Source organism: Triticum dicoccoides, chromosome 2A, assembly GCF_002162155.2.
Source record: "Triticum dicoccoides isolate Atlit2015 ecotype Zavitan chromosome 2A, WEW_v2.0, whole genome shotgun sequence".
Classification (NCBI taxonomy): Eukaryota; Viridiplantae; Streptophyta; class Magnoliopsida; order Poales; family Poaceae; genus Triticum; species Triticum dicoccoides.
Genome location: NC_041382.1, coordinates 400,737,607 through 400,757,677, shown reverse-complemented (window position 1 = coordinate 400,757,677; position 20,071 = coordinate 400,737,607). Strand labels below are relative to the sequence as shown.

Genomic DNA, 20,071 nt, shown 5'->3' with positions numbered 1-20,071 from the left:
TGCCCGCGACCAGCATCCCCATCGTGCTCACCAGGTGCATCGTCGCTCGGGCCGCGGTCGTGGCGGGCAGGGGTAGACGAGGGTGCAGATGGTGGGCGGGTCGTGGTCGCGGGCGGGGACAGACTCCATGATCTCGAGGATGGCCGCCCGGTGGATGGAAGCCGGGTCGCGGGTGCGCACCGTCAACCGGAAGGTGGCGAGGTCGGCGCGGGAGCGCGTACTCGGGTGGAGCCGCTCAATTCAGCAGCTACAGCCGAGGAGGTGTTACGTCGTGGACAGGTGGCAAGCCTGCGCAGGGATGCCACGGAGCTCCAGCTGGACGCTGAGGTCAAGGGAGTCGACGACAGCATGTGCGAGCTTGTTCCAAGGGCGGATCGACAGGGTGAAGCCGGGCCCGTTGATGAAGTGGTCGCCGGCGAGGCGGTTCATGAGCTCGCGGGTGGAGAGGATGACGAGGAAATCCCCGGGGTGGTGCGCGTGAATGGTGAAGTCGCGGGGCTGGAGGCGGAGGGAGGAGCACAGAACCTCCTCGACATCACCAGGGGCGACCACCGGCCCGGCACCGGTGATGGAAACGACCATCCCACGGCGCAAAACCACCTCAGCCTCCTCCATCTCCACAGAACGCGACAGGATGACGCGTACTCGGTCGACAGGTGAGGCAGTGGGCGCGGACGGGGTCGGCAAGTCACGGCGCGGCGCCTCCGGCGCCGGCACGGAGGGCAGTCATGACAGCGAGGGCAGCACGCAGAACACCCTTGTGGTACTTCTTGCAGTCGCGCGAGCCATGGCCGGGGTAGAGGCAGCGACGGCAGCGGATGTCGTTGGTGCAGTCGCGCACGGGGTGACCCGGGTCGAGGCAGCGAAAGCAGAGGCCGGCAGACGCCTCCGAGGACGAGCTGTGGCGGCCCTGCAGCTGGGTGCTCGAGGCGCGTCGGGAGGGCGCGGCCGGTCCGCGCGTCGCCGGCACCGTGGCCGCAGCAGGGGGCGGGCACGTCGGGATCCGGGCCATGTCACTGTAGGACCTCGTCGAGGATTCGCCGTCGGAGTCCATCCAACGTTGCGGGCTAGAGCCGAGATCGAGGTCGCCGGAGCTGCCGCTCAAGGGCGCCATGGCAGGGGAGGGGAGGCGAGGAGGGAGGGCTACCTGAGTGCTCGCCGGCGGCGGGGTTGGTGGGAGGTGTTGCGCTAGGCTAGGGGGAGCACGGGAGCGGATCGGAGCGGAGCCATCCTCGGTTTCTTCATGCAACCGAATGTTTGTAACTTTGACTTGTTCTCCCCATCTATATTATAAAGTTGTACAACCGAATGTCTGTAACTTCAGTCGGAGCGAGATTATCTATTGAGGAACTGGTGTTGTACAACTTTATATTATCATCTGCTCATGTTTATATAGTATCAAGTGGAGTCCACGAGCATCTTAAAGAAGCTTGGTCTGACCGTGGGCATTTTTGTGGATCACCGCCGCAAGAACATGTCACTGGAGGTATGCAGTCTAATGTCCAGAGGCTCAAGATACAAGACCAAGCTTGTTATCTTCCCAAGCTGTGCTTGCATGGTCAAGGTATGGTGCATGTTTCTTTTCTCTGTCTATTTTATATGTTTGTATGTTTACATCCCGCTCTGACTGCTCTCTTGTTCCAAGGCATTCTACTCCAGATGAGTTTGCAACGGCCATCACTCGTAGGGGCCCAGAAGCACTTGGTCGAAGTTGTGAAGGATATAGTTAAGGTTTAGGCATACAAGGTATACAACAAGCTCCATGTTTAGAGGATGAACCGGCACCAGGGGAGCTAGATTGAAGAAGGCTACCTGTGTGGAGAAAGAGGAGAAATGATGGGATGTTTATGGCCGTTAATGGATGTTGTTATCTTAGTTTCTGAAAGTTTGTTTTGGCCTGCTCGGACACCTTGTTTGATATCTGAATAGCCCTTTTCGCTCACTGTTCAAATCAGCCCTTCATTTATTTGCAAATGACCAGACAATGTAGTTCAAATAATTAAGTTGTTATCCCAGGAATATTTTGCAAAATGATGTTTAGCCTTAAAAAATGTCTTATATTTTGAGACTGGGGTAGTGTCATCTCACATAATCTTCATTCATTATATAGATTACATTTTCATTTATTTATGTTTTAGAAAAGTACAGGTCGAGTGTTAGTCCAGACGTGCGTTGCACGTGCAAGCTTACTAGTGGCAACAAAGAAATCACACTTAGTGCACAATTCAGATACAATTCTCAGCAAATATATACCAATGGAACGATCAAACTGACAATAAAAACTGAAACAAGATCAAAATCAAAATTAATTACCATCTGAGGATTGAGGGCGTGAATATGTGATATTTGCATGGCACCCATACAGCCTAAATGATGGCTCAGTTGCATCCATTGATTTCTTAGAAGATCCCTGCAGATCAAGCATAAGCATGTCCACCAGAATTTGAACCAGCAACTTTCTGCTTTCCAGGTGATCACAAAGGTTCAAGAGAAGCCTCTCCAGCTGGCCCTTGTAAATAGGCTGTATATAATAGAGGCAAAAATTATTATTACTATGCATGCTTTCGACACCACCAGAAACAGTAGAACCACCAGACGAAGAAAGGGAATTACCTGAATAATTCGAAGTAATTGAATAAGAGCATTGAGAGCATCCTTGTCAACAAGAGGAGTCCCTACAGTTTCAATTAGCTTGCTGGCCATTTGACGGGAGGAATCACCAGTGTTTCTATCAAGGCCTGAACCAGTGATATCAGCACGACGAGAGGACTCTCCTCTCCGGTTCTTGGAGTTCCACTATGATATCGATGAGCAAATCTCTCCCGCAACATGTTGGCTTCAGCAACTAGTGCAGGTGTCAATGTAGCTAGTAGGGTATCGGGAGACGTCAAAAGCACCTGGAATCAACAACGAAGACCTCTAATTCAATTCATAGCAAATCAAATAATTGTAACTGAAGATAGAATCATAGAACAAATTATGTCAGAAATTACTTCAAAATGAGACAGATCAAGAACATGATTATACCTCCCTCCCGTATTTCTAAAGGGAAGGTTGCAAATTGATAAATCGTCCATTTCAACTGGTTGCCCTTCAAACTCTTGAGACTGTTGTTGCAACCGTTGGGAAGTCTGAGTCACTTGATTTTGACGCGAAGAAAGAACTTCAGCCCGTAAATCCTCTGGAAGAGCCTCCAAAAATGTAGGATCAATTGAGTCGGTGCCAGTAGCCCTTATAGGCTCCTGATTCCCCTCACTGGCATTCTGATCAGATTCCTGGATTGTGTTTTGGGGGATCTCCCTAACACTCTCCAATGATATGTCCCTGCTACTGGTACTGCTTTTCCAGAACCCTCCATGATCGAGTAGCTGCTTGTACATCACCCAAAGGTCCCCTGTCTGAAGCCCCATGTCGGTCACCATCATCATGCTTCTTTCAATTTCCACATATAAACTTTTGAGGCTTTCCCCTAGTAGCACCACTACCACTGCTTGCTTGACTTACTGCTTCCACATCACAGACAGCAGCGGCACTACATTCATATTGCATATCTGCGACATGATCACTTGCATTGGATGCATCTCTTTGAAGTTCATCGCCATGAGGAGGTGCAGGACCAGCACTTGCAAGAGCCATCCACCTCAGACCTTACTGCAGGAATATCATCATTTTAATTGTTTTCATTTTGTTCTGCTAGTCCTTCCCTTGCATCAGTTTCATGTCTGGTCCGTGCAAATTACTGGGAGGATCGTTTACTTGAGCACCAACAGCAAGCGTGCTCTGCTCATCAGGATGTTCAGTCATAGGCCTTTTCAACTGAGAGAGCAGAAGTTATTCAATGCCTTCAGGTACTGCAGGGGCGGCAGATCCAATGCGTCGGGGGCCATCATCCAGCCACACATTAAATCGGTGTCCATTCCATCCACTTCGCAAGCCTCTGAATATAGCGTCCAAATGGGAGGAACTATTTTCATGAGTCCGATCAGAGAAAGCCATCTCAACTAAATTTTCTGAAAAGAGACAATAATTTGGATAAGCTATGCATGATGTACCACAGGCTGGACACACTATCTCAGTAACAGTTTAAAAAGGTTAACTGCTTAGGCAACCGTTTGGATGCAAAGTATTTTAGAAGTTCTTCAAAAGAAAATGATTTCTCAAAAAAATGCAGTTTAAAAATCATTTGAGGTGTTTGGCTTCAGGAAATACTATAGCTTTGTAAACCGTGGTATTGCTGACACCGTAGTTTTTTTCGAGTATTAAAAAATCCACTCTCGACTTTTTTTAAAACCGAGAAAGCAATGCTACATCTTCCCGTCTGGCTCATTCTGCAGAACTGGAGCAAAATGATGCTGAAGCCGTACAGGATAAGTTTATCATACCAAAATTATCATGGAACATGCCAACAGGATAACGGATATACAAATAGGAGCAAGCAACAGACCAAATGAGCTAGTTAAAGCCTATAAGTATTCACGTAATTAGGTGAGCAGATAAACTTCGGTGCTTTACATGTGCAATTTTGGTTAACTTTCTCAATCTCAAATAATAATATGTGAAATAGTGCTGGTGCCAAACGCCTAGTAGTAGCTTTACAAATACTGCAAGAAACTGCGCTATCTGTATCCTGTGGTATTTTGCAACTAGGGCTGTGGTTTTAGAAATACCCTGCATCCAAACAGAGCCTAAAATGTGTAAATAATAACAAATTTACGAGGATACCTGGTTGCCTCTGTTGTGTAAGTAACATCGAAGGTTCCTCCAAGAGTGGATGGTCAAGTACACCTTGGTCGCTTGCTCTCCCAAGAAGAGTGTATATAGATGTAATACGGCCTTGCCGCTTGTGCCAAAAATGTCCAGTGGCATTACACAGTAGTGTATCCCCAGAAACATTGTTGCTCCCCCCAAAAACCTCAACATGGTCAAACACATTAATTCCATTGATCCCCTCCTATAAGAGGAGGATTACTCCCTCCTCATCCTCGTAGTCATCATCATCTTCTTCTAGCAGATCTTCATCAATCTCACGGTCATCCTGATCCATGTCAGCATGAGATATCTGATGGACATCATCTTCCTCCACGTTGTTATTTTCCTCATCATCATCATCTTCATCAACCTCCTCAACCATCATCTGCTTGCATATCTTGATCACTGTCATGTTCATCTTCAGCCATATCATCCTCTCTATTGCGTGGAATATCAAACCGAATATTCATTGTGGACTTATTTCCAGTTCTGTCTTCAGCAATCTCATGCATACAATCATCTTCACCATCATGGGAAAAACCTCCATCTATATCATGGTCATCGCCTCTGCCACTGAATCTGAACTTTTTGAAGTTGAAAGTTTCCCTATGATCAGTTACCATTGCAGTTGGTTGAGAAGTTGTGTCAAGAACCTGGAATCTATCTGATGATGAATCTACATTGTTTTGCTCCAAAAACCCTTTAGCATTAAAATCTGCTAAATGAACGTGCTCCTTAGTAACCACTTCAAGAGCCTTGATAATACCAGTTACAATCTTTGCTGAATCAGGACGATCCAAATCAAGAACTTGAAGGGTTTTCGTAGACACTGGACAAGGCCAACCTCAACAAATGTAACTACAGATTCTGCTGAAAGTGAGGAGCCCGTTGGCGAGCAGGCTGACAGAATATCATTGAGCAAATCAACATAAACATTCATCCTCAACATTGGAGGTTTGCAACCAGTAGAATTGTCTGTGAACTCAACAAATATACTGCAGATTTCAGAACAGATCCTTTTCCGCCTTCTGGGGAACGAATAGATGAAGCCACTAAAAATTGATTACCCCTTGTTGCTAATTTGTACCTCCAATCAACGTCAGGCTTTCTTTCTTTCTTTTGTTTTGTAGCATGTGGAAGGAAATGCTGTAATATATGATTAAATATTTGGCCACTGCTAAAACTGTAAGTGGTCCAGGTAGGACCCTGCGTGCTGCTCAACTCAGCATTGTGGCAAAGAACAACTTGAACGGATGTAGCATACGTTAGTAGTATCTGTGAGCAGCTTTAGGACAAATGCGTTTTTAGCCAGAGATTCAGTAGCATCATGGATGGCTTGCTTGGACTCTTCATGTGTGACAGCAACAGCCTTCCCTTTACCTTTTGATGAACTAGAGTCAATATCCATGTCCATGGATGACGAACCATCAGATTGGTCCTCAGCTCTTGGTGGTGGGACAAAGGACATTACTATACTAGATCTAATAGATGCTCAATAACAGTGACAAAGGTTTGTGGTGGCTTGCGATGAGATTTCATACTCCTTCCGCTCAAATCAGATTGTTTCCCTTTGGCACTTACAGGAGATGCCATAATCATGTCCCCTACTGTCATCTTTGTGGCAATACCTGATGATTTATCCTTATCAACCAACTTATCCTTCTCTTTTTCGTTGCTCTTTTCCTTCTCACGGTCCTTCAATAGAACAACATACAGTCTATCTCCAACCATCTCAATCTGGCACACAGCTTGGGCAGCTTTCATAAATATCACTGGGTCCCTGTATCAACAAACGCCAAATTTTGAACAAAATTACGTGGTGTAACCCTAGGATTTGCATGCCGATTAGCAGCCATGACAAGACTATAATTTCATAGCTTGCTAAAGGGTATGGGAATATACTCCAAATATGACAGATGATTGTAGAAACCACACTGTTGAATCCAGAAAACAAGCTACTTGTCAGCAAACTTAGCAACGCATGTAGGCCACCAGACTCAAGAAAACTGATAGCAGCCACATGGACTTTCGTCAGTGTAGCACACAACTGAAGAATAGCATCCATCGTACCAGAAGGCAACTGCTTCTGAATGCATTTACAGCAGATCCTCAGAAGTTGCTCCTGGTCCTCCAGGTCCAATAACCCCTACACTTGAGGAAGATTCTGAATCCTTCTTCTTGCTGTCATCAATCACAACAGATGTTTGTGTAGGTGAATTATCCTTTTTGAGAACATCAAGCTCAGTAACATCTGGCAACTTGGGTTCCAACTGGAGCATTCTGTCAAGAAGAAAGGAAACAGTAAGTAACCCAATTGGGAACCTTGGTTGTTTGACCCTTGGTTCAAACTCCCAGCTGCACAGCAGACTCAAAACAACCTTGACAAGACCAGCCTTTGAGGCAATTTCACGAGCAGTGGTATCTCCATGGAGTATCAAAGCAAGAACATGGAAAAAGGCAGATAATGCAGTGTTCTTTAAAGGATCAGATGCCACAAGACATTTCTTCAGATGATCAATCAAATATGTAAGCACCTTCACACGGTTTTGGCCGTCATTCTGTGAGCTGATAGTCACAAGCATATCCCGGACAGGAAAAGCTAATGTTTCCTTTGTCTGTAGCAGCCTAAGACATGAAGATAATACGTCATCCATGGGAGGGAGCTGAACATTTACTTCTTCGAGCTCAAGATCCATTAGTTTTGTCATCTTCCTCTTGAACTGGTGTATCAGAATTCCCTAGAGACATAGCAAGAGCTCGAGCAAGTTCATCATCCTCTGGTGGTTCCTCCGGGTGTGAGAACAACCAATCAGTCACGATCTCAACGCTACTTGTTCCAACCTGTCTTAATGCTTCTTCAGCTCTAGCACGAGAAAAGCCATCTCTATAATCAGGGAAATTGCATTCTCGTCAGGGGGTGGACCAGCCAAATGAGCAGCAATGTTGCTAACAGTGTTTTCCACTTCTATCCCAGAGTAAACATGCCTCATGATGGATGTGACTGAACTGATTAACTCAAGATTGCATTCTGGAAACTGTGGATGGGGCCAGATGGGAAGAACCTTCAAGACTTTATACCGAAGCAACTTCATGAATCTCTCTGTGTCTTGTGGAAACCTGACAGTTCCACTAAAAATAGGCTGCTCAAGTAGTTGTCTTGTCGATGAAGAGAGAATGAATGATGACGTTCCAAGATGGTCCATGGCTGCACCATAGCTGGAAAGGGGGCCATAAATCCATGAACAATTGGTATCCTTCTCTTCCTTCCCAGTTTTACTATCAGTCTCCATAGGTGAAGAGGGTGTCCTGTTCATTGCGAAAAGCAACTCACTGGTAGCTTCAAATGTGGTTAAGATAGACTGAATGACACCACGGCAACAAAAAGAATTCACCATGATTCGATTACATCATTCTGGTCTGTTCAACAATATCCTATTAATAAACTCAACAACCATTCCAAGGTATCAGCACTTTGTAGCAACAGTAATCTCCCTCTCTGGACTGATTGTTATGACCCTTAAAATTGAGGAGCTCCAACACGATACAAGCAATATTGTTAGCAACAGACGCAACAGATGGAGATAGATTTATAGGACTGTTCTCACGGCGAGATGTAAGCAGCATTGATTTCCCAAGCTCCATAAACAGATGGTTAATTTGGTAAGAAAGTGACCTCATCATGTCACAGCAGGACGAATGCTCAGATCTTTTCTTGTCCTCTTCTGACTTCACATTGGATGTTGACAAGGTCAGACACCTGAGACCATGTTCCACCCAGAGCCCCATCGCCTTAGAAGAGGATCAAGATATTGCCAAAAGGAGGTGTATATGTTATCATCAGTGTCGCCCACAGCAGCATCAACTTGCTGAGACTCATTTGCTTAAGGAGAACTAGCTTCAGGCTCTATTTTCTTGTCATCAAAACGTGAAATTTGCCAAAGCACTTCCCAGTGAACTCTTCCAATATCTTCCAGGACATCCGTGCTGACATCTCCAAATTCTGAGAGTAGAGCGTTCATCCAGCGGTTGTCTTTCGATGCCGCAAGGAAGAGCAGAAATTCAACAATAAAAAGTGATGGAATGGCACCTTTTTCCAACTTAGTCACTTCACATGACCTAAAAACTGTATCAAGTTCCTGTAGGGCATTCTTCAAGTGCCCCTTTAAAGAGGAGCAAAATGCACACGCAACTGGAGTAGAATGCTGTTGAGTAAAGCCCTTGAATACCATAGTGCTGTGCAAAGCAATAGGCAGCCCACCAGAAGATTGGGTGATGGTAGGTCGCAGCAAGTGTCAACAGTCTGTAGACCTCCCTTTTCTACAAACAGCCTGCAAGTTTCTAAATTTTCCATTGTCATGTGCACCAATACCATAACATGGAAAATGCTCAAATGATAAAACTGCTCATCGTTAGTTCCATCTGTGCCAGAATCCATTGCACTTACTAAATCACGCCCTTCAACATCTGTTTCCATATCTGTTTTTTCTTCACCGCTGGCTGCTTCAGTGATTTTATCGCCATGACGTGAAGAAAGTTTGTTGATTATTCCAATGATGATCTCAACACCAGTACTTCTAAGGACTGCACATGACGAAGAAACTCTTCCACTGCATTGGCTAAAAGAACACCTTCATTCATTGGTATCAGATATCTCCTACTAGTGAACGTCTCTACAAGAAAACGCAGCGCTGAAGTTTCCCTGGCAGACTCAAGTTCTTGGTTGTTACGGAAGATTGCGCCCAGGCCATGGGTACACATATAAGAGCTTGCAGTCACTCATGACAGGAAAGCAGGAAGACCAAGTTCCTTCAAAGCAAGAAAGCATGTAGGATCCTTATGTATTATCTCACTCATAACAGTAACTGAAGATGGGTATGTATCGCCACCAAACTTTCCAACATTCTGGAATATAAGGGAAAGTGACATGGGCAAAGAGTTATCATTGGAACTTTGAGCAGAACCTAATGCCTTTGAGCAAAGCCATAATCAGTCGCTTCTGTGAGTAGAGATGGTCATTTTCTGATTTCAGTGATCAGTAGCAACCACTGAAGTAATGTCAGCAACACCAATACCAATATAACACGCTGCACCTCCACATCTAACCTCTGAGACAAAAGTTCTACACCACCCAAATCTTTAAACAGGCAAGGGCTGCTGTAGTGCTGTACTCCATCAGCTTCTGAAGGGTCTTTACTGCCAAACAGACAGATGCATGTGGGAAGGATCCTTATCTTGCAGGAGAGGCAGGAGAGGTGGAACCATCCCTGAACCCCTAACGGTGGTCCCAGAACTCGAGGATCATCAGAATCACCTTTTGCACAGAGCTCTTTCTGTCCAGTTCAATCTCTCGCTCACCCTAAAGCCCTGTTAAGATACTGAGGTTCTAAAGACAACTTGTACAAATCTGATATGAATCCTGGATACAAATCCTTAATGACGTTGGCTGCGGGCACTCGATTTACAGTAGCATTTTTAAACTTTGCATCATTTTCATTGAAATGAGCAACGGTCTTTCTCGCAAACCATAGAAAGTCATGCCCTGGATATGCTGTACTGCGTTTACTCATATTTTCTAAAGGAGTTTTCCCTTGCAAACGCAGCCGCCAATCACCACCATCATATTTCTGGACATTAAGTTTTTCTTCCAATTCTTTATGCTGTGCGGGAGTCAATGTTTCACGAAAACAATCAAGAATGAGGCGACCATTACTATCGCCATCTTGCAAGACCGGGTGTCCCATCAAATTCTCAAGCCTACACACAGAAACAATCCAGGTTGCATTCAATAATTAATATGAAGAAAGTTAAACTTTACTATCAGATAACTAAAAAACATACGTGTATTCGTTGCTTTCTAGCATTAACAGAAAAGCTTCAAAGTCTTTATCCTCCACCCAAGTTTGATGCATGTTCTTCCTCAATAATGAAGAGAAACTTGTGCGCCATTTGGCCTTGCTTGATTGTTCACTTTGGACTGGAAGCAAGATGACCTTGACTTCCATCGTGTTATCCCTTTTGCTTTTAACACAGACAATTGGACTAATATCTTCTAATCTGTTTATATCCTGATGCTCTATCGCAGCCAACAGATTCCTAAATACAAAATTACAAAAAGTAGTTACAGCTTGAGTATGATAAATATGGGTAAGCAACCAGAAAATGAATTTTGAACAGGTCTATTATTTATATTACCTTGTCATGATTCTGATCTCATATGGAAGGTTAGACGAACCACCTTTATATCTCTTCAACCAGTCAGAAAGAGATTCATCAAAGTAAGGGTAGCAAACAATCATACGACTGAATCTTGAACAGTATGTTACAAAAATAGGTGTTATGACACCTCGAGGGCTGCCATGTTTTATCAGGTCGATAGATTTTTTGTAGACCTCCACTTTCTTTGCATCATCATTGAATTCCTCCCCTAGAATGAAAAATTTCACACTTTGTGATTTCGTATACCACTTCGTCCTTTCACATTCATACAGCCAAATAGATCCATTTATCCATGGACCTATCTTCTCTGGTTTCGGAGTACCCTTAGTCCACAGCTCCAGAATATATCTGAAAACATTTGCTTCATCGATTCCTTCAATAGATATACTTGTGGAAGGTCTCTGTAATAAATGTAGTTGAAAAGAAGGTAAAAAGAAAAAGTCAGACGAGTTTATGAATAAATAGAAGTAATTATCTTGGGTAACTTGAAGATCTTGTCATCAAAATAAATAGCAGGTGTGTATAACTTACGGAATCACGCTCTGAAATGAACATGTCTACACAAATTTCCTCCCAGACCTACATCAAAATAACCTTTAAAGTAATTAGAAAAAGAAAAAATGCTAAAAAATAGAAAAAGAAAAGTGAACTAATAGGACTGCTAATCTTGTTACACAAAGTATTTACCAACTTACTTTTTTGGTGGAAAAAATTCTGAGAAAAACTTAACAATTTGAGATAATAGTTAACCCTTACTAAATTTCAGTTAACAAAAACAATCCAGCTTGCATTCAATAATTAATATGAAGAAGCAATCAGTTGAACTTCTGAATAAAAAAATCATTAGTATTGAGGCATGATGACTAACTATAGACTAAATAAAGTAAATATGTGGCAGAAGCACAAGGCAAAATCTCTACTGCCTAAAAGAAACGTAACGTTCCCTCTCCCGTCTTACGTCCCCCGCACTTCGTCCATCCCTTTCGTGCAACCCTCGGACCCCTCCACCGATTTTCTTTCATTCCTCCACCGGCTTTCTCCCTGTTGGTTGTCTACTTACCGGTTTATCCTCATCTGACCTGACAAACCCACTCTAGCTTTGGTAACAGAAAATTCATATATGGTAACCAATCTCTTATTTGGTAATACAAACGTAATCAATTCATGTATGGTAATAAATATGTTCTTTGGTAACGCAATAATCTCAATGACGGTGATCAATCTCCCCACGCACGTCCCTCCCCACCTCGGGTTTCCCTCTTTCCTTTTCTTCTTCTCTCTTCTATATCCCCAAACGTAGCCTTAACCTCAGGGACGCTCAGAACGTACATGGCGGCATGTCCACGGGAACCTCGCCCCCAACCCATCAGCCACGATCTCTTCATCTTGTCCACTACGCTCCGTGATCTCAAGCCTCAACGTCATCCACCCGTCGCCCTGTCCGATCTTCCAGGGTGGTATTTGTAGTACAGAAAGGCCGTGGTGTTTGTAGTACAGGAAGGGTGTGGTGTTGTACAGGAAGGCGCATCACCATGGTAGATCGCCAGCAGTGGGCCCGCCGACGCGCTGGGCAGGTTGAGCCGGGTGATGTCGCTCCGACGACTAGACCAGGCTCCAAGTTACTTGCCCAACTTCCCCACCACTGCACTATTAGGCATGTCATACCAGGCAGGGTCTGCATGATCTCGTTCTGTCCGGGTGTAGTTTTACCAATCTTGAAAAATCTTTGATCTTTTTATGCCAAGGGTACGTCCATATTCTGGAGATGTGCATGACTAACGGATATAGTGCTTCCCTGATGGTTATCCCTTAAAAATAGGCTGAGTATTATTTTTGCCGTGATGTACCAACTAATTTCTTTTTTGTTACAAGCTTCTGCTATATTGCTACAACGTGTGAGAGTAATGGCAAATACTACACTGATGGTGATCCCATTAGGTTGCGTTGTCAATTAAATATTTTTGGCCATGATGTATCAACCATTTTTTTGTTAATCTACATGTTTGCTAAGAGTGAAAACATAAAACACAGCCGTTCAATAGACTGTCCTTGCAATCCATACAAATCATCTAGGTAGGCCATAGGCACGACATGATTTCTTGTTTGCCATATTATGTTTACTTTGGTAGTATAAGCAAATAAATGCTTATCAAATAAAAAAAATTACACAGTCATATCATTTTTAGCCATGATGTATCAACTAATTTTTTGTTAACCTACATGGCTAAGAGTGAAAACATAAAATCTTGTTTTTTCAATTATATATCAATAATAAATGATACTCCCTCCGTCTCAAAATAAGTGTCTCAACTTTGTACTAGCTCAAGACACTTATTTTGAGACGGAGGGAGTATATAATAATGGACTAATGAACTAGAATATTTTATGTCCCCGGTGCAACGCACGGGCAATTACCTAGTAAAATAGAAAACCTGACAAAAATAACAAGAACAACAAAGCTTATTGTTCCAAGCAAGTTGGGGCACAATACTAGAAATCCTTGATCGCAAAAGGCGAAACAAAAACCTAAAAAAGCTTATTGCAATATACTTTACAACAAGTTGCAATTGCAAACCTAAAAAAAACTTTCATAAAATGTGAGTGGCCTGAACCAAAGACCGTAAAACAATTTCTAATATGCTCAAAATTTCCTAAATTACAACTGGGCACATGTAGTATTTACTGTTTTTTTTCTGGGTAATTTTGGAAAATATTAAATTTCAACATAATTTGATTTTTTTAGCAAAATAGTGAATATCTCTCAGTCAAATACCACTTTTGATAAGAGGTTCGTGAAGCTATACTAGTCTTGCACCAAGGATTGCTTCCATTACTAAATGTGTAAGTTCACAGTCCATATCAATAAAATTATTGGAACTTGAGGTATGATGTAGCACTAGATATCAACACCGTGGGGCCATTCTGGATAATGAGTTTCGCACAGCGGTTTCGAAGACTGAAGCTCTTTGCTCGATGTACTACCTTGTGGGCGGTGTGTGTGCGTGGCTCCTGCCGTGGGCGTCAGCCAGTGGCAGAGCAAGGATTTGGGAACTGTCAGCGTCCCTGACATAGCGACCTCACAAGACAACGAGTCGCCCAGCCCTCCAACTCATCGGCCCGTGCGACTCCGGAAGCCCAACAACAAACTGGCCGGCCCAGAGTGGGTGAAGTAAGAGCAACTCTAGCAGATCCGCTATATCCGCCCGGCCCGCAAAATAAATATGGGACGGGGCGAAAAATCATCCCGACCAGATCCCGTATATCAGCCCGACCCATAAAAAAATATGCGGCGCCCTCCATATTTCGGCCCGCAGCTGCCAAATCTGCGGTTTCCCCCTCCTCCTTTGCGGTTCCCTCTATCCCTCCCGCGACTTGGCGAGAGGGAAATTTCCGCTCGCGCTTGTCGTTCCACTGTAGTCCCCCCGCCTCAAATCTCCGGCGATTTTTGCTCCGTCTGGCTACCCCGCACCTTGGAGAGCTTCGGTCGTCCTCGCCCGCGTCTTCTTCACCAAGATTGGAGCTCGGGGGTGCCCATTTCTTGCCGCGGGCAAGCAGCAGCCGCCGTCGTCGTGGATCTTGCCGGTAGCTCCGTGGGGCGCCTCGTTGCAGGCAGATCCGGCAGCTCCAGGCACGATTGAGCAGCCGCCATAGCCGCGGGCGGGGGCGGCGGCTACGGAGCACGATTCGGCCCGTGGTGGAGAAGAAGGGGGCTATGGCGGCTGCTGCTTTGCTTTTGGCCGGCTGTGGGGAAGGGGGCTCCAGCGGCTGCGGCTTTGCTACCGCTGGATTTGATTTCGGTCAAAGGTAAGATTAGAGCTTTTCTACCAATTTTCAATTCGGCCGACAGGCGATTTTTGATGAAGTCACGAATTATTTTCGTAGATGGATGATTGGAGTTCGCCCTCGTAGTCGGAGTCAGATGATTCCTACATAGAGAGGAGATGCCTTTTGACGATGATGCCGAGCACCTTCTCTTGTTACATCTCGCCGACAAATTTGGAGCCCGCAAGAAGAGGCGCTGACAAATTCTGCAACAAAGTGGCCACCAATATCTTACATGAGCAAGGCCCTTTGTCCCAAGTTCCTAGGCTTGTCCACCTATGAGAAAGAGTACTCGCTTGTCATTATCGCCGTGGACCAGTGGCGCCCTTACCTGCAACACAGCGAGTTTTGTCTTCCAAACAGATCAATGGAGTTTGGTGCACTTGGAGGAACAAAGACTCACCACACCGTGGCAACAGAAGGCGTTCACCAAATTATTGGGGCTGTGGTACACAATTTGTTACAAGAAAGACTCGAAAAATGGCACGGCTGACGCCCTCTCGTGTGCCACACATTCAGAACAGATTGTGGCTATCTCGCTGTGCAAACCTGCCTGGCTTGAGGACATTGTCTCAAGCTATAATGTCAATCCACATGAGCAGTGCCTGCTGGAACAACTGGCCATAAAACCTGACAGTAAGGGGTGGCTCACTCTCGAGAAAGGCATTCGTCGCTTTCGAGGCTGCATCTGGTTGGGTGGTTCCACAGTGTTGAGTATCATGATTATTTAGGTAGTATAGGATAGCGTAGGATTTGTTCTACCTTGCCTTGCACTCCAAGAAGGTCGTGTACTCACTATATGTCAGCCTAACTGATCCAAACCCTAGCCACCGCCCACTACTTCCACCCCACGCGCCGCCCCCGGGGCAGTCGGCCTCCATGATCGCCGCCAGGGGCCGCGCTGCCCAAACCTAGGGTTCGTCCGCTGGTCATGTTCACCAACTGCCCTAGAGTCTTTTTCCCAATCTCTTGATCTGGGTTTTTCTCTCCCTCGCCGGTCACTTTGATCGGCATTTACTATTTGGTTTTTCGATCTAAGATTGGTTTGTGTCGCCCGCCACCGCCGTCGACCCCCGCGCCTCTACTCCGACATTGATGTCGACTACACCAGCCCCCTTGTCATAAATCGCGCGGCAAGGCTGGACACGCCGCCCAAGGGACGCCTTCGTGCGTCGCTGCCGGCTTCTCGTCCGCGCGGTCTCCATTGTCGGTCCGTCTTTCATCGTCATCGCCCGGGCATCACCGACAACGCCGCCATCGACTCCGATCTACGCATCGTCCCTGCCATGGCACGTACAGCGCCGACGTCGGTCTGATCAACCGATCACGCATGTCTTCACCAAGCACGTACCCGAGCACGCGCCTACCGCCGATCAAGCCACAGGTTGCCGCCGCGTCGTCCCTTCGAACCGCTACGTCGCCGCCTGCACAGACCCACCGCTGTGACACGCGGTCCACGCCGCCACTTCGAGATCCTCCCGACGGCAATCCCCGTAGCCGCCTTCGCGTCGCCCCTTCAGGCTGTCGCACCGCGGCATGCGGTCCACGCCGTCGCCATCGGCCAATGGTTCTGCTCGCGGCTACCCCGACCAGCGAGCCGCCACTACACCACCCCTTCGGGCTGTAGCGCCGCGACACGTGGTCTCCGCTGTCACCTGAGGCCATCCCCGTGGCTGCACCGACCCGCGCACCGCCATTGCACCACCCCTTCGGGCCGTAGCACCGCGGCACGCGGTCTCCGCCGCCGCCCCGAAGTCTTCCAACCGTCTCCCCAACCCGCACGTTGCTGTTGTGTCGCCCCTTCGGGTCGTAGCGCCGCGGCGCGTGGTCACTCTGTCGTCCCCGCGTGTCGTCTTCCACGTGGTATGCGCCGTGCCGCCTTCCTTGGCGCGGGAACGCCACTGTCCGCGCCGGTCTTCATCACGCTGCCGGGTTCCTCTTCGCCTACTTCGAGCATCGCCGTCACCTTCGCCGCTCTTCTTCGGCGCCGCTGCCGCTCGCTCTCCCGAGTGGCGTCGCCCATCCACCCCCTTCATCTTCGTCCAGCACTAGCTTATCATCAGTGCCGCCGTCATCTTCCCCGACCACTTCGTCTACTCCGATCACCATTGGCAACATCAGTCCCACACCGATTGGCGCTGCAACTATCGTTGAGTCCTCCTCTACTGGCCCCTCCGACTCTCGACATGGCATACAGCTCATGCAGGTCCCCATCTACGCATGCCCGATGCTGGCAACATCGATGCGTGCCTTCGTCCACGACATGTCCCCAGGCCTGGCAAGCCTGGTGCGGCACTTCGTCAACTTCGTCTTCATCCGTCTACACATGCCCGGAGCTGGCAACACCGACGCATGCCTTCGTCTACGACATGTCCCCGGGTTTGGCAAACCCGGCGCGATGCTTCGTCAACACCGTCTTCTTCCCGGCGCACCACTCTTCGACACCACTGCGCTCATGACTAACTCGGCACCTCCTTGCGCCCGCGGCTCCACGGCGACTTCCTCGACACCGGCCACCCCGACTCGACACCGACCACAGCGTTCTTCGCAGGGCTACCTCGACCACGACTACACCACCCTACGCTCTCGGCTACCTCGAGAACGGCACAAAGGGCTACCGCCTTTCTTGAGCAACCTCGTCGGTTTCCACTCCAGCCACGACTTCCACGATGCATCGACCGTTACGACTGTGGGGATGTGACCATCGGCTTACCTTTGGATTCTTCTCTAGTCTCACCACCTGCATCGCTACCGTTGTGACTGTAGGGGAAGTTGAGTATCATGATTATTTAGGTAGTATAGGATAGCGTAGGATTTGTTCTACCTTGCCTTGTACTTCAAGAGGGTCATGTACTCACTATATATACGCCTACGAGGCTCAAGCAATAAACATCAATTTCGCCAATCACTCTATATCCCTTCTAACACACAGCACCTCAGCAACAAATTATCTCTGGATTTCATGATAGCCCGATGGGGCCACTCTGGATTTCCAGTGACCTGCCGGCGCGTGCGACAATTCTTTGCCTAGCCCAAGATGAAAATTCACATATTGCAATATGTCAAGTGCTATCAACTGTGTCAACAAGCTAAACCGAAGCGAGTTGCCTATCCCGGCCTACAGGAACCACTGCCTGTTCCTCGCCAATCGTGGGAGCTGATCAGCAAGGATTTTATTGATGGGCCACCCACACTCAGGCAAAGCCAATTGCATCCTTGTCCTTGTTGATAAGCTGACAAAAATTGCCCACTTCTTGCCCTTGGCGCATCCATACACAGCAGCCAAGGTTACACTCCTCTACATGATACAAATCTACAAACTCCATGGGTTTCCCGGGGCTATTTTGTCAGATCGAGACCCGGTGTTCAGTAGCCACTTTTGGCAGGAGCTCTTCAAATACGCCGGCACTGAGCTACGGATGAGCACTGCAAACCACCCCTAGACGGATGGCCAGTCGAAACGGGTAAACCAATGCCTGGAAACCTTCATCAGATGCTTCACACAAGCACGCTCACACGTCCATGGAGCTACTGGATCCATTTGGCGCAGTTCTGGTACAACTCTGCACCACACTCTGCCATCGGCATGTCCCCCTTCCGCGCCATGTACGGGCACGAGCCTTGCCAATGGGGCTTCACAGCTACCAATGCTTGCTTTGTTCCTGCTCTTCAGTCATGGCTGGATGAGCGCGCCGTGGTGCAAGATCTGCTGCAATAACACCTTCATCGAGCGTGACAAGTCATGAAACAACAAGCAGATAAGAAGCGCTCCTTCCATACTTTCAATGTCGGCGACCAGGTCATCCTCAAGCTACAGCCGTATGTCCAGACATCCATGGCAAGGCACGCTTGCCACAAGCTCGCGTTCCGTTTCTTCGGACCCTGCCGCATCGTCGAGCAAATTAACGACGTGGCCTTCAAACCCAACTACCTGAAGGCTCGTCAGTTCATCTCGTTTTTCACCTCTCCCAGCTCCGTCGCGCCCTTCTGCCTGGTATGGAAGTTTCTGATGATCTGCCAATTCACTCTGACATACCATCAGTGCCTGCGAGCATCCTGCATAGCCGTTGGCGCAAGCGGCATGGTACCATGGTGGAGTAGGTCGCGCTGGTCCAATCCAGCTGCTCCCCACGACTCCTGGGAAGACAAGCTCCAGCTCCAAGCCCGGTTCCTAGTGCTGAGGCTTCGTCGCAAAGGAAGGGGATGTCAGCGTCCCTGACATAGCGACCCCATGCGACAGAGTCGCCCAGCCCTCCTCCAACTCGTCGGCCCGTGCGACTCTGGAGAGGCACTGGGCTGACTGTGGGCTTCTTTTTCTCCCCCACCGGCCCACCCCAACAAACTATGCTACAGGCCAGCCCAAAATCGCGGCCCACCCCGTCCACCTTGCAGCTCCTCCCCGTCGGCTGCTGCTTCCGAATCCCAACCCTAGGGCTGCCACCCCGCCGGCTAGCACAATGTCTCCGGCTCGCCGCCTCGCCGGACGCCAGCTGCCGCCGCGCGTCCGCTCCTCGTTGCTATGGTTCGAGGCTCGTCGGCTGCTCGCTGATGAGCCATGCCTATACTCAATTTTGAGTTTGCTAACACATGCAGTTTGATAGTTGTAATGCAACGGGTCGCGAACTAATTGTCACTTTTCAAAGTACGAAAGGGGAAGGGGGTAGGATCTCGCCTTCCGTATCGCAGCCCCGTCGGAATCCATAGCACGCCACCCGCCGGCCTATGCCCGTCGGCGGAGCGTTCGCGGAGCGGTTCCTAGTCCTGCTTAGCGGAGCGTGGAGCGCTCGCGGCGCTCCTCGTCGGAGCGTGCGGGCGTAGGCGGAGCGTCGTCTATTTGGGCAAAGTCTCACGCATAAGATTGATCTGATCGCGACTTGGCGGCCGCGGGCCTATATATAGCCGGATTAGAGGAGAAGACGGCCAAAAAAAAAAACCTTTCCTTAGTTAATCATTTGCCATAACTAATGGTCAAAAAAAACATTTGCCATTACTTTGCTAAAACTTTGATGATTTGCCCTTTCAACCCGATTTGAGATTAGACTACAAATTGGATGATCAAATGCCTTTCAGCCGGCATAAATGACCACCCAGCGAATGCTAATATGAGAAAAGACCGCACCTCAATGTTATTGTCAAATCTACCATGGCGGCAAGTTCAACAGCCGACATGCGGCACCTGCCGCCACAGACTGAGGCGACAGCTCAGGGGTAACAACCTTCTCCGGTTGAGTGGCGACACGACAACACATGTTGCCATAGGGAGTGGCAGTAGCCTCTGTTGTTG

At 47.7% G+C, this 20,071-nt stretch overlaps 1 pseudogene; it reads right to left on the bottom strand.

Annotated features, from left to right (window-relative positions):
- Positions 1-688: 688 nt before the first annotated feature.
- On the bottom strand, positions 689-10,041 carry LOC119357868 (annotated as a pseudogene).
- Between the last annotated feature and the right edge of the window lie 10,030 nt (positions 10,042-20,071).